Source organism: Pseudorca crassidens, chromosome 13, assembly GCF_039906515.1.
Source record: "Pseudorca crassidens isolate mPseCra1 chromosome 13, mPseCra1.hap1, whole genome shotgun sequence".
In the NCBI taxonomy this organism is placed as follows: Eukaryota; Metazoa; Chordata; class Mammalia; order Artiodactyla; family Delphinidae; genus Pseudorca; species Pseudorca crassidens.
In genome coordinates this window covers 73,307,071-73,326,142 of record NC_090308.1, presented here as the reverse complement: position 1 = coordinate 73,326,142, position 19,072 = coordinate 73,307,071, and the positions used below count along the sequence as shown (strand labels likewise).

General features: G+C 41.5%; 1 long non-coding RNA gene across 5 annotated transcripts in view; it reads left to right on the top strand.

Annotated features, from left to right (window-relative positions):
* The window catches only part of LOC137204797 (uncharacterized), a 420,535-nt gene extending 414,627 nt beyond the window's left edge, over positions 1 to 5,908 (top strand). For all 5 annotated transcript variants that reach the window (XR_010933841.1, XR_010933844.1, XR_010933840.1 and 2 more), the window contains one exon: positions 3,824 to 5,908. This is a non-coding gene — a long non-coding RNA (uncharacterized lncRNA). The remainder of the gene's footprint in view (positions 1 to 3,823) is intronic.
* Positions 5,909 to 19,072: the final 13,164 nt, after the last annotated feature.

Here is a 19,072-nt window from a genome sequence, read left to right as displayed (position 1 = left end):
ATCTGGGAGGGCGCAGGGTATTCCTTATTTGGTGGTCTCTTCGGGTATCGTGGCAATATCTGGTGCCGGTTGCATCAGTCTTGGGACCGTTAGTCCCGCCCCTCGAAAGGCGGGAAGGCTGGGCCGAGTGGAAAGTCCCCAGGTCAGTTCCTGGAGCTGGGTGGTCCGGAGAGTTTCGGTCTGATGCAACCTGTGAGTCTGATTGCGTTCCCCTGCCTCGGGCCAGTTGGCCTTACAGCACCTTTAAGAGAAAATATTTCCTTTCATTTTCCAGCTCTAGAGGTTGCCCACATTCCTGGCTCCCTTCCTCCATCTTCAAAGGCAGCAACGTTTCATCTCTCTGGCCATTCTTCCTTGTAACATTTCCCTTTGACTCTCTGATCTCTTTTTAGCCTCCCCTTCCAATTTAAGGACTCTTTTAGTTACACTGAATTAATCTGGATAAGGCAGAAAAATCACCCTTTTTAAATGTCAGCTGATTGGAAATCTTAATTCCATATGCAATCTTAATTCTATTTTGCCATATAATCTAACATAGTCCATATAATCTAACATAGTGACAGTTTTCCTGGATTAGGACAAAGACATCTTTGGGGGTTCATTATTCTGCCTACCACAATACTATAATCTTATTGCAGAGTACTTCCTCAAAGATATCAGACTCCCCTTCTATAAGGGACTGCTAGTTGGGTGAGAAGCCATGACTATGTTGACAGTTCAAATAAGCTGACTGCTTACCATGCCTAGAGAATATTTGTTTATACACAGGCATACCTTGGAGATATCACAGGTTCAGATCCAGATCAATGCAATAAAGCGAATACCACAATAAAGTGAGGGACATAGTTCTTCTTTTAGTTTCCCAGTACATATAAAAGTTACATTTACACTTCTTACTGTAGTCTATGAAGTGTACAATAGCATTATATCTAAAAGACAATGTACATACCTTAATTTTAAAATACTTTATTGCTAAAAAATATTAACCATCATCGGAGCCTTTAGTGAGTCATAATCTTTTTGCTGGTGGAGGGTCTTGCGCCAGTGCTGATGGCTGCTGACTGATTATCAGGGCGGTGGCTGCTGAAGGCTGGGGCAGCTGCAGCAATTTCTTAAAATAAGACAACAGTGAAGTTGCCACATTAGTTGACTCTTCCTCTCACTAACGATATCTTTGTCACTTACAACACCCTTCCATAGAATTTTACTCACAGAACTTTCAAAATGGCAGCAGTCCTCTCAAACCCTGCCCCTACTCTAGCAGATAAAGTTACATAATAGTCTAAATCCTTTATTTTCATTTCAAAAATATTTGTAGTATCTTCACCAGAAGTAGGTTCCATGTCAAGAAACCACTTTCTATGCTCATCCATAAGAAGCACCCCCTCACCTGTTCAAGTTTTATCATGAGATTGCAGCAACTCAGTCACATGTTCAGGCTCCACTTTTTTTTTTAACATCTTTATTGGACTATAATTGCTTTACAGTGTAGTGTTAGTTTCTGCTGTATAACAAAGTGAATCAGCTCTATGTGTATGTATATCCCCATATCCCCTCCCTCTTGGATCTCCCTCCCACTCTCCTTACCCCACCCCTCTAGGTGGTTGCAAAGCTATTTCCACCACATTTGCAGTTAGTTTCTCCAAAATCATCCATGAGGGTTGGTATCAACTTCTTCCAAACTCCTATTAATGTTGTTATTGGGACCTCTTCCCATGAATCACTAATGCTTCATGGCATCTAGAATGGTGACTCCTTTCCATAGAGTTGTCAATTGACTTTGCCCAGATCCATCAGATCCACTATCTATGTCAGCTATAGCCTTATGGGATGTATTTCGTAAATAATAAAATTTGAGAGTCAAAATGACTCCTTTATCTACAGGCTGCAGAGTGGATGTTTGTTGTGTTAGCAGGCATGAAAACAATATGAATCTCGTCGTACGTCTCTATCAGAGCTCTTGGCTGGCCAGGTGCATTGTCAGTGAGTAGTAATATTTTGTAAGGAATCTTCTTTTCTAAGCAGTACGTCTCAACAGTGGGCTTAAAGTATTCAGTTAACCATGTTGTCAACAGATGTACTCTCATTGAGACTTTGTTGCTCCATTTATTGAGAACAGGCAGAGTAGATTTAGCGTAACTCTTCAGGGCCCTGGGATTTAGGGAATGGTAAATGAACATTAACTTCAACTTCAAGTCACCAGCTGCATTAGCCCCTAACAAGAGAGTCAGCCTGTCCTTTGAAACTTCGAAGCCAGGCATTGACTTCTCTTTGGCTATGAGAGTCTTAGATGGCTTGCTCTTCCAATAGAAGGTGGTTTTGTCTGCATTGGAATCTACTGTTTAGAGTAGCCACCTTCATTAACTATCGCAGCTGGATCTTCAGAATAACTTGCTGCAGCTTCTACACCAGCACTTCTGCCTTAATGTTATGGAGACAGCTTCTTTCCTTAAACCTCATGAATCAACCTCAGCTAACTTCAAACTTTTCTCTGCAGCTTCTTTACCTCTCTCAGCTTTCATAGGATTGAAGAGAGTTAGGACCTTGCTCTGGATTAGGCTTTGGCATAAGAGAATGTTATAGCTGGTTTGATCTCCTAACCAGACCACTGAAACTTTCTTCTTATCAGCAATAAGGCCCTTTCACCTTTTTATTATCATGTATTCACCAGACGCGCACTTTTAATTTCCTTCAAGAACTTTTCCTTTGCATTCACTTGGAAGCCTAGTTTTTGCCCTATCTCAGCTTTGTACATGCCCTCCTCACTAAGCTAATTTATTTCTGTCTTTTTACTTAAAGTGAGAGCTGTACAACCCTTCCTTTCATTTGAACACTTAGAGACCATTGTAGGGCTATTAATTGGCCTAATTTCAATATTGCTGTGTCTCAGGGAATAGAGAGGCTTGAGGAGAGGGAGAGAGAGGGAAATGGCTGGTTGGTGGAGCAGTCAGAATACACACAATATTTATCAGTTAAGTTCACAGCCATCTTATGAGGGTGCAGTTCATGTTTCCCCAAAGCAATGACAATATGGTAGTCACATCAAAGGTCACCCGGTCACCATAACAAACATAATAATAATGAAAAGTTTGAAATATTTTGAGAATTGCAAAAATGTGACACAGAGACATGAGGTGAGCAAATTGCTGCTCGAAAAATGGTGCTGATAGAATTTCTCCATGTAGAGTTTCCACAAAACGTCAACTTGTAAAAAACACAATATCTGGGAAGCTCAGTACTGCAAAGGGCAATAAAACCAAAGACACCTGTAGATGAAGTAGCACTTTAGTGAACTGACCATCTGTTTCATTCCTTGGCTCACCGTAAATCAGAAACCACTCTCATAGATTCCTTTACGTCAAAATACTCTTATCTCCACCTTATCCATGATGCCTATCACAGTGTTGGTGACCACATTGTTTCTCATGGCTACTTACTCTTACCTGGACTCCTTGCTCCAGAATTCCATCATCTCTTTTGAATTCAGGAAGTTCATTTTAAAGGCAGCATTTCACACTATCAGTCCTAGCCTAAGAGACAGCCATCATGGAGATTTTATGGATGCCGTCTCTCTTGTTATTATTTAATTTTGTAATGTTTTAGAGAGTGGAGTGTCCACTGGGTCCTCCTGGTGGTTAGAGTCAAGGAAACGCTGTTCTATTTCAACATAATAACTTCAGTCCACTACTTGCATCTCTCTGTCTTGATTGCTTCCTACAAATTATGCCAGGGAAATTCTGTCGTTGAAATTTTATTGAATTGAAGTCATCATTAAAACCATGATTCGGTCAATCAAACTAATAACCTGCTGGGTCACTTACAGCTGTTCGCAGTAACACATTAAATCAAGAATCTTGGGGACTTCCGGGAAGATGGCAGAAGACCAAGACGCGGAGATCCCCTTCCTCCCCACAGATACACCAGAAATACATCGACTCCTGGAACAACTCGTACAGAACACCTACTGAACGCTGGCAGAAGACCTCAGACCTCCCAAAAGGCAAGAAACCCCCAATGTACCTGGGTAGGGCAAAAGAAAAAAGAATAAACAGAGGCAAAAGAATAGGGACGGGACCTGCACCAGTGGGAGGAAGCTGTGAAGGAGGAATGGTTTCCACACACTAGAAGCCCCTTCGCGGGCGGAGACTGCGGTGGGGGGGGAGCTTCGAAGCCGCAGAGGAGAGCACACCAACAAGGCTGTGGAGGGCAAAGCAGAGAGATTCCCGCACAGAGGATCGGTGCCAACCAGCACTCACCAGCCCAAGAACCTTGTCTGCTCCCCCGCTGGAGCGGGCGGGGCTGGGAGATGAAGCTCGGGCTTCGGTCGTAGCGCAGGGAGAGGACTGGGGTTGGCGGCGTGAACACAGTGTGCAGGGGGTTAGTGTGCCACGGCTAGCCGGGAGGGAGTCCGGGGGAAAGTCTGGACCTGCCGAAGAGGCAAGAGACTTTTTCTTCCCTCTTTGTTTCCTGGTGCGCGAGGAGAGGGGATTAAGAGCGCTGCTTAAAGGAGCTCCAGAGACGGGCGCGAGGCGCGGCTAAAAGCGCGGACCCCAGAGACGGGCATGAGACGCTAAGGCTGCTGCTGCCGCCACCAAGAAGCCTGTGTGCGAGCACAGGTCGCTATCCACACCCCCCTACTGGGCAGCCTGTGCAGCCCACCACTGCCAGGGTCCCGTGATCCAGGGACAACTCCCCTGGGAGAACGCACAGCACGCCTCTGGCTGGTGCAACGTCACGCCGGCCTCTGCCGCCGCAGGCCCGCCCCGCACTCCGTGCCCCTCCCTCCCCCCGGCCTGAGTGAGCCAGAGCCCCCAAATCAGCGGCTCCTTCAACCCCGTCCTGTCTGAGGGAAGAACAGACGCCCTCCGGCGACCTACACGCAAAGGCGGGGCCAAATCCAAAGCTGAACCCCAGGAGCTGTGAGAACAAAGAGAAAGGGAAATCTCTCCCAGCAGCCTCAGGAGCAGCGGATTAAAGCTCCACAGTCAACCTGATGTACCTGCATCTGTGCAATACCTGAATAGACAACGAATCATCCCAAATTGAGGAGGTGGACTTTGAGAGCAAGATTTATTTTTTCCCCTTTTCCTCTTTTTGTGAGTGGGTATGCTTCTGTGTGAGATTTTGTCTGTATAGCTTTGCTTCCACCATTTATCCCAGGGTTTTATCCATCCGTTTTTTTTCTTAATAATTATTTTTTTTATTATAATAAATTTATATTTTATCTTTATTTTACTGTATCTTCTTTTTTTCTTCCTTCCCCCCTACCTCCCTCCCTCCCACCTTTCTTCCTTCCTTCCTTTCTTTCCTTTCTTTCTTCCTACTTCTACTAATTCTTTCTCTCTACTTTTTCTCCCTTTTATTCTGAGCCGTGTGGATGAAAGGCTCTTGGTGCTCCAGCCAGGAGTCATTGCTGTACCTCTGAGGTGGGAGAGCCAACTTCAGGACACTGGTCCACAAGAGACCTCCCAGCTCCATATAATATCAAACAGCAAAAATCTCCCAGAGATCTCCAAGTCAACACCAGCTCCCAGCTGCACTCAATGACAAGCAAGTTACACTGCTGGACACCCTATGCCAAACAACTAGCAAAACAGGAACACAACCCCACCCATTAGCAGAGAGGCTGTCTAAAATCATATTAAGTCCACAGACACCCCAAACACACCACCAGGCGTGGACCTGCCCACGAGAGAGACAAGATCCAGCCTCATCCACCAGAACACAGGCACTAGTACCCTCCACCAGGAAGCCTACACAACCCACTGAACCAACCTTAGCCACTGGGGACAGACACCAAAAACAACGGGAACGAACCTGCAGCCTGCAAAAAGGGACCCCAAACACAGTAAGATAAGCAAAATGAGAAGACAGAAAAACACACAGCAGATGAAGGAGCAAGGTAAAAACCCACCAGACCTAACAAATGAAAATAGGCAGTCTAGCTGAAAAAGAATCCAGAATAATGATAGTAAAGATGATCCAAAATCTTGGAAATAGAATAGACAAAATGCAAGAAACATTAACAAGGACCTAAAAGAACTAAAGAGGAAACAAACAATGATGAACAACACAATAAATGAAATGAAAAATACTCTAGATGGGATCAATAGCAGAATAACTGAGGCAGAAGAACGCATAAGTGACCTGGAAGATAAAATAGTGGAAATAACTACTGCAGAGCACAGTAAAGAAAAAAGAATGAAAAGAACTGAGAACAGTCTCAGAGACCTCTGGGACAACATTACATGCACCAACATTCGAATTATAGGGGTTCCAGAAGAAGAAGAGAAAAAGACTGAGAAAATATTTGGAGAGATTATAGTTGAAAACTTTCCTAATATGGGAAAGGAAATAGTTAATGAAGTCCAGGAAGCACAGAGAGTCCCATACAGGATAAATCCAAGGAGAAATACGCCAAGACACATATTAATCAAACTGTCAAAAATTAAATACAGGGTGGGACCTTGAAGATGGCGGAAGAGTAAGACGCGGAGATCACCTTCCTCCCCACAGATACACCAGAAATACATCTACACATGGAACAACTCCTACAGAACACCTACTGAAGGCTGGCAGAAGACCTCAGACCTCCCAAAAGGCAAGAAATTCCCCACGTACCTGGGTAGGGCAAAAGAAAGAAAGAAAAAACAGAGACAAAAGAATAGGGACGGCACCTGCACCAGGGTTAGGGAGCTGTGAAGGAGGAAAAGTTTCCACACACTAGGAAGCCCCTTCGTGGGCGGAGACTGCGGGAGGCGGAGGGGGGAGCTTCGAAGCCGCGGAGGAGAGCACAGCAACGGGTGCGGAGGGCAAAGCGGGGAGATTCCCGCACAGAGGATCGGTGCCGACCGGCACTCACCAGCCCGAGAGGCTTGTCTGCTCACCCGCCGGGGTGGGCGGGGCTGCGAGCTGAGGCTCGGCTTTGGTCGGAGCGCAGGGAGAGGACTGGGGTTGGCGGCGTGAACACAGCCTGCAGGGGGTTAGTGCGCCACAGCTAGCCGGGAGGGAGTCCGGGGAAAAGTCTGCACCAGCCGAAGAGGCAAGAGACTTTTTCTTCCCTCTTTGTTTCCTGGTGCGTGAGAAGAGGGGTTTAAGAACACTGCTTAAAGGAACTCCAGAGACAGGCGCGAGCCGCGGCTAAAAGCGCAAACCCCAGAGATGGGCGCGAGCCGCAGCTGAAAGCGCGGACCCCAGAGACGGGCGCGAGCCGCGGCTGAAAATGCGGACTCCAGAGACGGGCGGGAGACGTTAAGGCTGCTGCTGCCGCCACCAAGGGGCCTGTGTGCGAGCACAGGTCACTCTCCACACCCCTCTTCCGTGGAGCCTGTGCAGCCCGCCACTGCCAGGAACCTGCCAGGTTCCAGGGACAACTTCCCCGGGAGAACGCACGGCGGGCCTCAGGCTGGTGCAAAGTCACGCCGGACTTTGCCGCCGCAGGCCCGCCCCGCACTCCGTGCCCCTCCCTCCCCGCCGGCCTCAGTGCGCCAGAACCCCCGAATCAGCGGCTCCTCTAACCCCGTCCTGTCTGAGCAAAAAACAGACGCCCTCCAGCGACCTCCATGCAGAGGCAGGGCCAAATCCAAAGCTGAGCCCCTGTGAGCTGTGAGAACAAAGAAGAGAAAGGGAAATCCCTCCCTGCAGCCTCAGAAGCAGCGGATTAAAGCTCCACAATGAACTTGATATACCCTGCATCTGTGGAATACCTGAATAGACAACCAATCATCCCAAATTAAGGAAGTGGACTTTAGGAGCAAGATCTATGATTTTTTTCCCTTTTCCTCTTTTTGTGAATGTGTATGTGTATGCTTCTGTGTGAGATCTTGTCTGTATAGTCTTGCTTCCACCATTTGTCCTAGGGTTCTATCCGTCCATGTTTTTTTCTTAAAATTTTTTTCTTAATAATCAATTTTAATTTTAATAACGTTATTATACTTTACCTTCGTCCTTTCTTTCTTTCCTTCCTTCCTTCCCTCCTTTAGACAACGAATCATCCCAAATTGAGGAGGTGGTCTCTGACAGCAAGATTTATGATTTTTCCCCCTTTACCTCTTTTAGTGAGGGTGTATGTGTATGCTTCTGTATAAGATTTTGTCTGTATAGCTTTGCTTCCAACATTTGTCCTAAGGTTCTATCCGTCCCTTTCTTTTTCCCTAAATAAGAATTTTTTAATTCAATAACTTTATTATACTTTATTGTATTTTTACTGTATCTTCATTCTTTCTGTTCTTTCTTCTTTCCCTCCTTCCTTCCTTCCTCCCTCCCTCCCTCCTTTCTTTCCTTCTTGCCTTCTTTCCTTCTTTGCTTCTTTCTTTCTTCCTTCCTTCCCTCCTTTCCTTCTTTCTTTTCTCATACTTCTACTAATTTCCTCTACTTTTTCTCCCTTTTATTCTGAGCCATGTGGATGAAAGGCTCTTGGTGCTCCAGCCAGGAGTCAGGGCTCTGCCTCTGAGGTAGGAGAGCCAACTTCAGGACACTGGTCCACAAGAGACCTCCCAGCTCCACATAATATCAAACGGCGAAAATCTCCCAGACCTCCATCTTAACACCAGCACCCAGCTTCACTCAACGACCAGCAAGCCACAGTGCTGGACAACCTATGCCAAACAACTAGCAAAACAGGAACACAACCCCACCCATTAGCAGAGAGGCTGTCTAAAATCATAATAAGGCCACAGACACCCCAAAACACACCAGCAGACGTGAACCTGCCCACTAGAGAGACAGGATCCAGCCTCATCCGCCACAACAGAGACACTAGTCCCCTCCACCAGGAAGCCTACACAACCTACTGAACCAACCTTAGCCACTGGAGACAGACATCAAAAACAGCGGGAACTACGAACCTGCAGCCTGCAAAAAGGAGACCCCAAACACAGTAAGATAAGCAAAATGAGAAGACAGAAAAACAGCAGATGAAGGAGCAAGGTAAAAATGCACCAGACCTAACAAATGAGGAGGAAATAGCCAGTCTACCTGAAAAAGAATTCAGAATAATGATAGTAAGGATGATCCGAAATCTTGGAAATAGAATGGACAAAATGCAAGAATCAGTTAACAAGGACCTAGAAAAACTAAAGATGAAACAAATAACGATAAACAACACAATAAATGAAATTAAAAATACTCTAGATGGGATCAATAGCAGAATAACTGAGGCAGAAGAACGGATAAGTGACCTGGAAGATAAAATACTGGAAATAACTACTGCAGAGCACAATAAAGAAAAAAGAATGAAAAGAACTGAGGACAGTCTCAGAGACCTCTGGGACAACATTACACGCACCAACAATCGAATTATAGGGGTTCCAGAAGAAGAAGAGAAAAAGAAAGGGACTGAGAAAATATTTGAAGAGATTATAGTTGAAAACTTCCCTAATATGGGAAAGGAAATAGTTAATGAAGTCCAGGAAGCACAGAGAGTCCCATACAGGATAAATCCAAGGAGAAATACGCCAAGACACATATTAATCAAACTGTCAAAAATTAAATACAAAGAAAGCATATTAAAAGCAGCAAGGGAAAAACAACAAATAACACATAAGGGAATCCCCATTAGGTTAATAGCTGATATGTCAGCAGAAAGTCTGCAAGCCAGAAGTGAATGGCAGGACATACTAAAGTGATGAAGGAGAAAAACCTGCAACCAAGATTACTCTACCCAGCAAGGATCTCATTCAGATTTGATGGAGAAATTAAAACTTTTACAGACAAGCAAAAGCTGAGAGAGTTCAGCACCAGCAAACCAGCTTTACAACAAATGCTAAAGGATCCTCTCTAGGCAAGAAACACAAGAGAAGGAAAAGACCTATAATAACGAACTCAAAACAATTTAGAAAATGGGAATAGGAACATACATATCGATAATTACCTTAACTGTAAATGGACTAAATGCTCCCACCAAAAGACACAGATTGGCTGAATGGATACAAAAACAAGACTCATATATATGCTGTCTACAAGAGACCCACTTCAGACCTAGAGACACATACAGACTGAAAATAAGGGGATGGAAAAAGATATTCCATGCAAATGGAAACCAAAAGAAAGCTGGAGTAGCAATTCTCATATCAGACAAAATAGACTTTAAAATAAGAACTATTAAAAGAGACAAAGAAGGACACTACATAATGATCAAGGGATCGATCCAAGAAGAAGATATAACAATTGTAAATATTTATGCACCCAACATAGGAGCACCTCAATACATAAGGCAAATACTAACAGCAATAAAAGGGGAAATCGACAGTAACACATTCATAGTAGGGGACTTTAACACCCCACTTTCACCCGTGGACAGATCATCCAAAATGAAAATAATTAAGGAAACACAAGCTTTAAATGATACATTAAACAAGATGGACTTAATTGATATTTATAGGACATTCCATCCAAAAACAACAGAATACACATTTTTCTCAAGTGCTCATGGAACATTCTCCAGGATCATATCTTGGGTCACAAATCAAGCCTTGGTAAATTTAAGAAAATTGAAATTGTATCAAGTATCTTTCCTGACCACAATGCCATGAGACGAGATATCAATTACAGGAAAAGATATGTAAAAAATACAAACACATTGAAGCTAAACAATACACTACTTAATAATGAAGTGATCACTGAAGAAATCAAAGAGGAAATCAAAAAATACCTAGAAACAAATGACAATGGAGACACAACGACCCAAAACCTATGGGATGCAGCAAAAGCAGTTCTAAGGGGGAAGTTTATAGCAATACAGGATCACCTTAAGAAGCAGGAAACATCTTGAATAAACAACCTAACCTTGCACCTCAAGCAATTAGAGAAAGAACAAAAAAACCCCAAAGCTAGCAGAAGGAAAGAAATCATAAAAATCAGATCAGAAATAAATGAAAAAGAAATGAAGGAAACAATAGCAAAGATCAATAAAACTAAAAGCTGGTTCTTTGAGAAGATAAACAAAATAGATAAACCACTAGCCAGACTCATCAAGAAAAAAAGGGAGAAGACTCAAATCAATAGAATTAGAAATGAAAAAGGAGAGGTAACAACTGACACTGCAGAAATAAACGAGATCATGAGAGATTACTACAAGCAACTCTATGCCAATAAGATGGACAATCTGGAAGAAATGGACAAATTCTTAGAAATGCACAACCTGCCAAGACTGAATCAGGAAGAAATAGAAAATATGAACAGACCAATCACAAGCACTGAAATTGAAACTGTGATTAAAAATCTTCCAACAAACAAAAGCCCAGGACCAGATGGCTTCACAGGCGAATTCTATCAAACATTCAGAGAAGAGCTAACACCTATCCTTCTCAAACTCTTCCAAAATATAGCAGAGGGAGGAACACTCCCAAACTCCTTCTACGAGGCCACCATCACCTTGATACCAAAACCAGACAAGGATGTCACAAAGAAAGAAAACTACAGGCCAATATCACTGATGAACATAGACGCAAAAATCCTCAACAAAATACTAGCAAACAAAATCCAACAGCACATTAAAAGGATCATACACCATGATCAACTGGGGTTTATTCCAAGAATGCAAGGATTCTTCAATATACGCAAATCTATCAAGGTGATACACCATATTAACATATTGAAGGAGAAAAACCATATGATCATCTCAATAGATGCAGAGAAAGCTTTTGACAAAATTCAACACCCATTTATGATAAAAACCCTGCAGAAAGTAGGCATAGAGGGAACTTTCCTCAACATAATAAAGGCCATATATGACAAGTCCACAGCAAACATCATCCTCAATGGTGAAAAACTGAAAGCATTTCCACTAAGATCAGGAACAAGACAAGGTTGCTCACTCTCACCACTCTTATTCAACATAGTTTTGGAAGTTTTAGCCACAGCAATCAGAGAAGAAAAGGAAATAAAAGGAATCCAAATCGGAAAAGAAGAAGTAAAGCTGTCACTGTTTGCAGATGACATGATACTATACATAGAGAATCCTAAAGATGCTACCAGAAAACTACTAGAGCTAATCAATGAATTTGGTAAAGTGGCAGGATACAAAATTAATGCACAGAAATTTCTGGCATTCCTATATACTAATGATGAAAAATCTCAAAGTGAAATCAAGAAAACACTCCCATATACCATTGCAACAAAAAGAATAAAATATCTAAGAATAAACCTACCTAAGGAGACAAAAGACCTGTATGCAGAAAATTATAAGACACTGATGAAAGAAATTAAAGATGATACAAATAGATGGAGAGATATACCATGTTCTTGGATTGGAAGAATCAACATTGTGAAAATGACTCTACTACCCAAAGCAATCTATAGATTCAATGCAATCCCTATCAAACTACAACTGGCATTTTTCACAGAACTAGAACAAAAAATTTTGCAATTTGTATGGAAACACAAAAGACCCCGAATAGCCAAAGCAATCTTGAGAACGAAAGAAGGAACTGGAGGAATCAGGCTCCCTGACTTCAGACTATACTACAAAGCTACAGTTATCAAGACGGTATGGTACTGGCACAAAAACAGAAAGATAGATCAATGGAACAGGATAGAAAGCCCAGAGATAAACCCATGCACATATGGACACCTTATCTTTGATAAAGGTGGCAGGAATGTACAGTGGAGAAAGGACAGCCTCTTCAATAAGTGGTGCTGGGAAAACTGGACAGGTACATGTAAAAGTATGAGATTAGATCACTCCCTAACACCATACACAAAAATAAGTTCAAAATGGATTAAAGACCTAAATGTAAGGCCAGAAACTATCAAACTCTTAGAGGAAAACATAGGCAGAACACTCTATGACATAAATCACAGCAATATCCTCTCTGACCCACCTGCTAGAGAAATGGAAATAAAAACAAAAATAAACAAATGGGACCTAATGAAACTTCAAAGCTTTTGCACAGCAAAGGAAACCATAAACAAGACCAAAAGACAACCCTCAGAATGGGAGAAGATATTTGCAAATGAAACAACTGACAAAGGATTAATCTCCAAAATTTACAAGCAGCTCATGCAGCTCAATAACAAAAAAACAAACAACCCAATCCAAAAATGGGCAGAAGACCTAAATAGACATTTCTCCAAAGAAGATATACAGACTGCCAACAAACACATGAAAGAATGCTCAACATCATTAATCATTAGAGAAATGCAAATCAAAACTACAATGAGATATCATCTCACACCAGTCAGAATGGCCATCATCAAAAAATCTAGAAACAATAAATGCTGGAGAGGGTGTGGAGAAAAGGGAACACTCTTGCACTGCTGGTGGGAATGTGAATTGGTTCAGCCACTATGGAGAACAGTATGGAGGTTCCTTAAAAAACTACAAATAGAACTACCATATGACCCAGCAATCCCACTACTGGGCATATACCCTGAGAAAACAAAAATTCAAAAAGAGTCATATACCAAAATGTTCATTGCAGCTCTATTTACAATAGCCCGGAGATGGAAAAACCTAAGTGCCCATCATCGGATGAATGGATAAAGATGTGGCACGTATATACAATGGAATATTACTCAGCCATAAAAAGAAACGAAATTGAGCTATTTGTAATGAGGTGGATAGACCTAGAGTCTGTCATACAGAGTGAAGTAAGTCAGAAAGAAAAAGACAAATACTGTATGCTAACACATATATATAGAATTTAAGAAAAAAAAAATGTCATGAAGAACCTAGGGGTAAGGCAGGAATAAAGACGCAGACCTCCTAGGGAACGGACTTGATGTTATGGGGAGGGGGAAGGGTGAGCTGTGACAGGGCGAGGGAGAGTCATGGGCATATATACACTAACAAACGTAGTAGGGTAGATAGCTAGTGGGAAGCAGCCGCATGGCACAGGGATATTGGCTTGGTGCTTTGTGACAGCCTGGAGGGGTGGGATAGGGAGGGTGGGAGGGAGGGAGACGCAAGAGGGAAGACATATGGGAACATATGTTTATGTATGACTGATTCACTTTGTTATAAAGCAGAAACTAACACACCATTGTAAAGCAATTATACCCCAATAAAGATGTTAAAAGAAGTTAAATACAAAGAAAATATATTAAAAGCAGCAAGGGGAAAACAACAAATAACACACAAGGAAATCCCCATAAGGTTAACAGCTGATCTCTCAGCAGAAACTCTGCAGACCAGAAGGGACTGGCAGGACATACTGAAAGTGATGAAGGAGAAAAACCTGCAACCAAGATTACTCTACCCAGCAAGGATCTCATTCACATTTGATGGAGAAATTAAAACCTTTACAGACAAGCAAAAGCTGAGAGAGTTCAGCACCACCAAACCAGCTTTGCAAGAAATGCTAACGGAACTTCTCTAGCCAAGAAACACAAGAGAAAGAAAAGACCTATAATAACGAACCCAAAACAATTTAGAAAATGGTAATAGGAACATACATATCGATAATTACCTTAACTGTAAATGGACTAAATGCTCCCACCATAAGACACAGATTGGCTGAATGGATACAAAAGCAAGCCTCATATATATGCTGTCTACAAGAGACCCACTTCTGACCTAGAGACACATACAGACTGAAAATAAGGGGATGGAAAAAGATATTCCATGCAAATGGAAACCAAAAGAAAGCTGCAGTAGCAATTCTCATATCAGACAAAATAGTGTTTAAAATAGATTATTAGAAGAGACAACGAAGGACAATACATAATGATCAAGGGATCGATTGAAGAAGAAAATATAACAATTGTAAATATTTATGCACCCAACATAGGAGCACATCAATACAGAAGGCAAATACTAACAGCCATAAAAGGAGAAATTGACAGTAACACATTCATAGTAGGGGACTTTAACACCCCACTTCCACCAATGGACAGATCATCCAAAATGAAAATAAATAAGGAAACACAAGCTTTAAATGATACATTAAACAAGATAAACTTAATTGATATTTATAGGACATTCCACCCCAAAACAACAGAATACACATTTTTCTCAAGTGCTCATGGAACATTCTCCAGGATAGATCATATCTTGGGTCACAAATCAAACCTTGGTAAATTTAAGAATATTGAAATTGTATCGAGTATCTTTTCTTACCACAACACCATGAGACTAGATATCAATTACAGGAAAAGATCTGTAAAAAATACAAACACATGGAGGCTAAACAATACACTACTTAATAACGAAGTGATCACTGAAGAAATCAAAGAGGAAATAAAAAAATACCTAGAAACAAATGACAATGCAGACACGATGACACAAAACCTATGGGATGCAGCAAAAGCAGTTCTATGAGGGAAGTTTATAGCAATACAAGCCCACCTTAAGAAACAGGAAACATCTCGAATAAACAACCTAACCTTGCACCTCAAGCAATTAGAGAAAGAAGAACAAAAAAACCCCAAAGTTAGCAGAAGGAAAGAAATCATAAAAAATCAGATCAGAAATAAATGAAAAATAAATGAAGGAAACTATACCAAAGATCAATAAAACTAAAAGCTGGTTCTTTGAGAAGATAAAATAGATAAACCATTAGCCAGATTCATCAAGAAAAAAAGGGAGAAGACTCAAATCAATAGAATTAGAAATGAAAAAGGAGAAGTAACAACTGACACTGCAGAAATACAAAAAGATCATGAGAGATTACTACAAGCAACTCTATGCCAGTAAAATAGACAACCTGGAAGAAATGGACAAATTCTTAGAAATGCACAACATGCCAAGACTGAATCAGGAAGAAATAGAAAATATGAACAGACCAATCACAAGCACTGAAATTGAAACTGCGATTAAAAATCTTCCAATAAACAAAAGCCCAGGACCAGATCGCTTCACAGGCGAATTCTATCAAACATTTAGAGAAGAGCTAACACCTATCCTTCTCAAACTCTTCCAAAATATAGCAGAGGGAGGAACACTCCCAAACTCATTCTAGGAGGCCACCATCACCTTGATACCAAAACCAGACAAGCATGTCACAAAGAAAGAAAACTACAGGCCAATATCACTGATGAACATAGATGCAAAAATCCTCAACAAAATACTAGCAAACAGAATCCAACAGCACATTAAAAGGATCATACTCCATGATGAAGTGGGGTTTATTCCAGGAATGCAAGGATTCTTCAATATACGGAAATCTATCAATGTGATAAACCATATTAACAAATTGAAGGAGAAAAACCATATGATCATCTCAATAGATGTAGAGAAAGCTTTTGACAAAATTCAACACCCATTTATGATAAAAACCCTGCAGAAAGTAGGCATAGACAGAACTTTCCTCAACATAATAAAGGCCATATATGTCAAGCCCACAGCCAACATCGTCTTCAATGGTGAAAAACTGAAAGCATTTCCACTAAGATCAGGAACAAGACAAGGTTGCCCACTCTCACCACTGTTATTCAACATAGTTTTGGAAGTTTTAGCCAGAGCAATCAGAGAAGAAAAGGAAATAAAAGGAATCCAAATCAGCAAAGAAGAAGTTAAACGGTCACTGTTTGCAGATGACATGATACTATACATAGAGAATCCTAAAGATGCTACCAGAAAACTACTAGAGCTAATCAATGAATTTGGTAAAGTAGCAGGATACAAAATTAATGCACAGAAATCTCTGGCATTCCTATACAATAACGATGAAAAATCTGAAAGTGAAATCAAGAAAACATTCCCATTTACCATTGCAACAAAAAGAATAAAATATCTAGGAATAAACCTACGTAAGGAGACAAAAGACCTGTATGCAGAAAATTATAAGACACTGATGAAACAAATTAAAGATGATCCAAATAGATGGAGAGATATACTATGTTCTTGGATTGGAAGAATCAACATTGTGAAAATGACTCTACTACCCAAAGCAATCTACAGATTCAATGCAATCCCTATCAAATTACCACTGGCATTTTTCACAGAACTAGAACAAAAAAATTCACCATTTGTATGGAAACACAAAAAACCCCGAATAGCCAAAGCAATCTTGAGAACGAAAAACGGAGCTGGAGGAATCAGGCTCCTAGACTTCAGACTATACTACAAAGCTACAGGAATCAACACAGTATGGTACTGGCACAAAAACAGAAATATAGATTAATGGAACAGGATAGAAAGCCCAGAGATAAACCCACGCACATATGGACAGTTTATCTTTGATAGAGGAGGCAGGAATGTACAGTGGAGAAAGGACAGCCTGTTCAATAAGTGCTGCTGGGAAAATTGGACAGGTACATGTAAAAGTATGAGATTAGATCACTCCCTAACACCATACACAAAAATAAGTTTAAAGTGGATTAAAGACCTAAATGTAAGGCCAGAAACTATCAAACTCTTAGAGGAAAACATAGAACACTCTATAACGTAAATCACAGCAACATCCTTTTTGACCCACCTCCTAGAGAAATGGAAATAAAAACAAAAATAAACAAATGGAACCTAATGAAACTTCAAAGCTTTTCCACAGCAAAGGAAACCATAAACAAGACCAAAAGGCAACCTTCAGAATGGGAGAAAATATTTGCAAATGAAACAACTGACAAAGGATTAATCTCCAAAATTTACAAGCAGCTCATGCAGCTCAATAACAAAAAAACAAACAACCCAATCCAAAAATGGGCAGAAGAATAGACATTTCTCCAAAGAAGATATACAGACTGCCAACAAACACATGAAAGAATGCTCAACATCATTAATCATTAGAGAAATGCAAATCAAAACTACAATGAGATATCATCTCACACCAGTCAGAATGGCCATCATCAAAAAATCTAGAAACAATAAATGCTGGAGAGGGTGTGGAGAAAAGGGAACACTTGCACTGCTGGTGGGAATGTGAATTGGTTCAGCCACTATGGAGAACAGTATGGAGGTTCCTTAAAAAACTACAAATAGAACTACCATATGACCCAGCAATCCCACTACTGGGCATATACCCTGAGAAAACCAAAATTCAAAGAGTCATGTAGCAAATTGTTCATTGCAGCTCTATTTACAATAGCCCGGAGATAGAAACCACCTAAGTGCCCATCATCAGATGAATGGCTAAAGAAGATGTGGCACATATATACAATGGAATATTAGTCAGCCATAAAAGAAACGAAACTGAGTTATTTGTTGTGAGGTGGATGGACCTAGAGTCTGTCATACAGAGTGAAGTAAGTCAGAAAGAGAAAAACAAATACTGTATGCTAACACATATATATGGAATATAAAGAAAAAAAAGAGGTCATGAAGGACCTAGGGGTAAGATGGGAATAAGACACAAACCTACTAGAGAATGGACTTGAGGATATGGGGAGGGGGAACGGTAAGCTGTGACAAAGCGTGAGAGAGGCATGGACATATATACACTTCCAAACGTAAGGTAGATAGCTAGTGGGAACCAGCCGCATACCAGAGGGAGATCAGCTCGGTGCTTTGTGACCGCCTGGAGGAGTGGGATAGGGAGGGTGGGAGGGAGGGAGACGCAAGCGGGAAGAGAGATGGGAACATATGTATATATATAACTGATCCATTTTTTTGTGAAGCAGAAGCTAACACACCATTGTAAAGCAATTATACTCCAATAAAGATGTTAAAAAAAAAAGAATCTTGATTAAATACACCCATGTTAATAAATTTATTCTCTCTGGTGTAACATTCTTAAAATCCAATCCCAGGGCTTCCCTGGTGGCACAGTGGTTGCGAGTCCACCTGCCGATGCAGGGGACGCGGGTTCGTGCCCCGGTCCGGGAAGATCCCACATGCCGCGGAGCGGCTGGGCCCGTGAGCCATGGCCGCTGAGCCTGCGCGTCCGGAGCCTGTGCTCCGCAACGGGAGAGGCCACAACAGTGAGAGGCCCGCTTACCACAAAAAAAAAAAAAAAAAAAAAATCCAATCCCAGACATACTCCCTATGTTCCAGCTGATATATATTAGCAATATATTGCAATTCTTTGGTTTGTAAGCTATCTGTTTATAGAGGTGATTCTTGTAGGTTTCCTCCTTGGGCATATTGATATTTACCTACTTATGGACTTGAGAGTAATGAAGGGCATTTGGGTGAATTATTAAAAGAACAGGATGCCCCTTGTGAAGCAAGCCTCACAGGAGCTTTAAGAATGGAAGG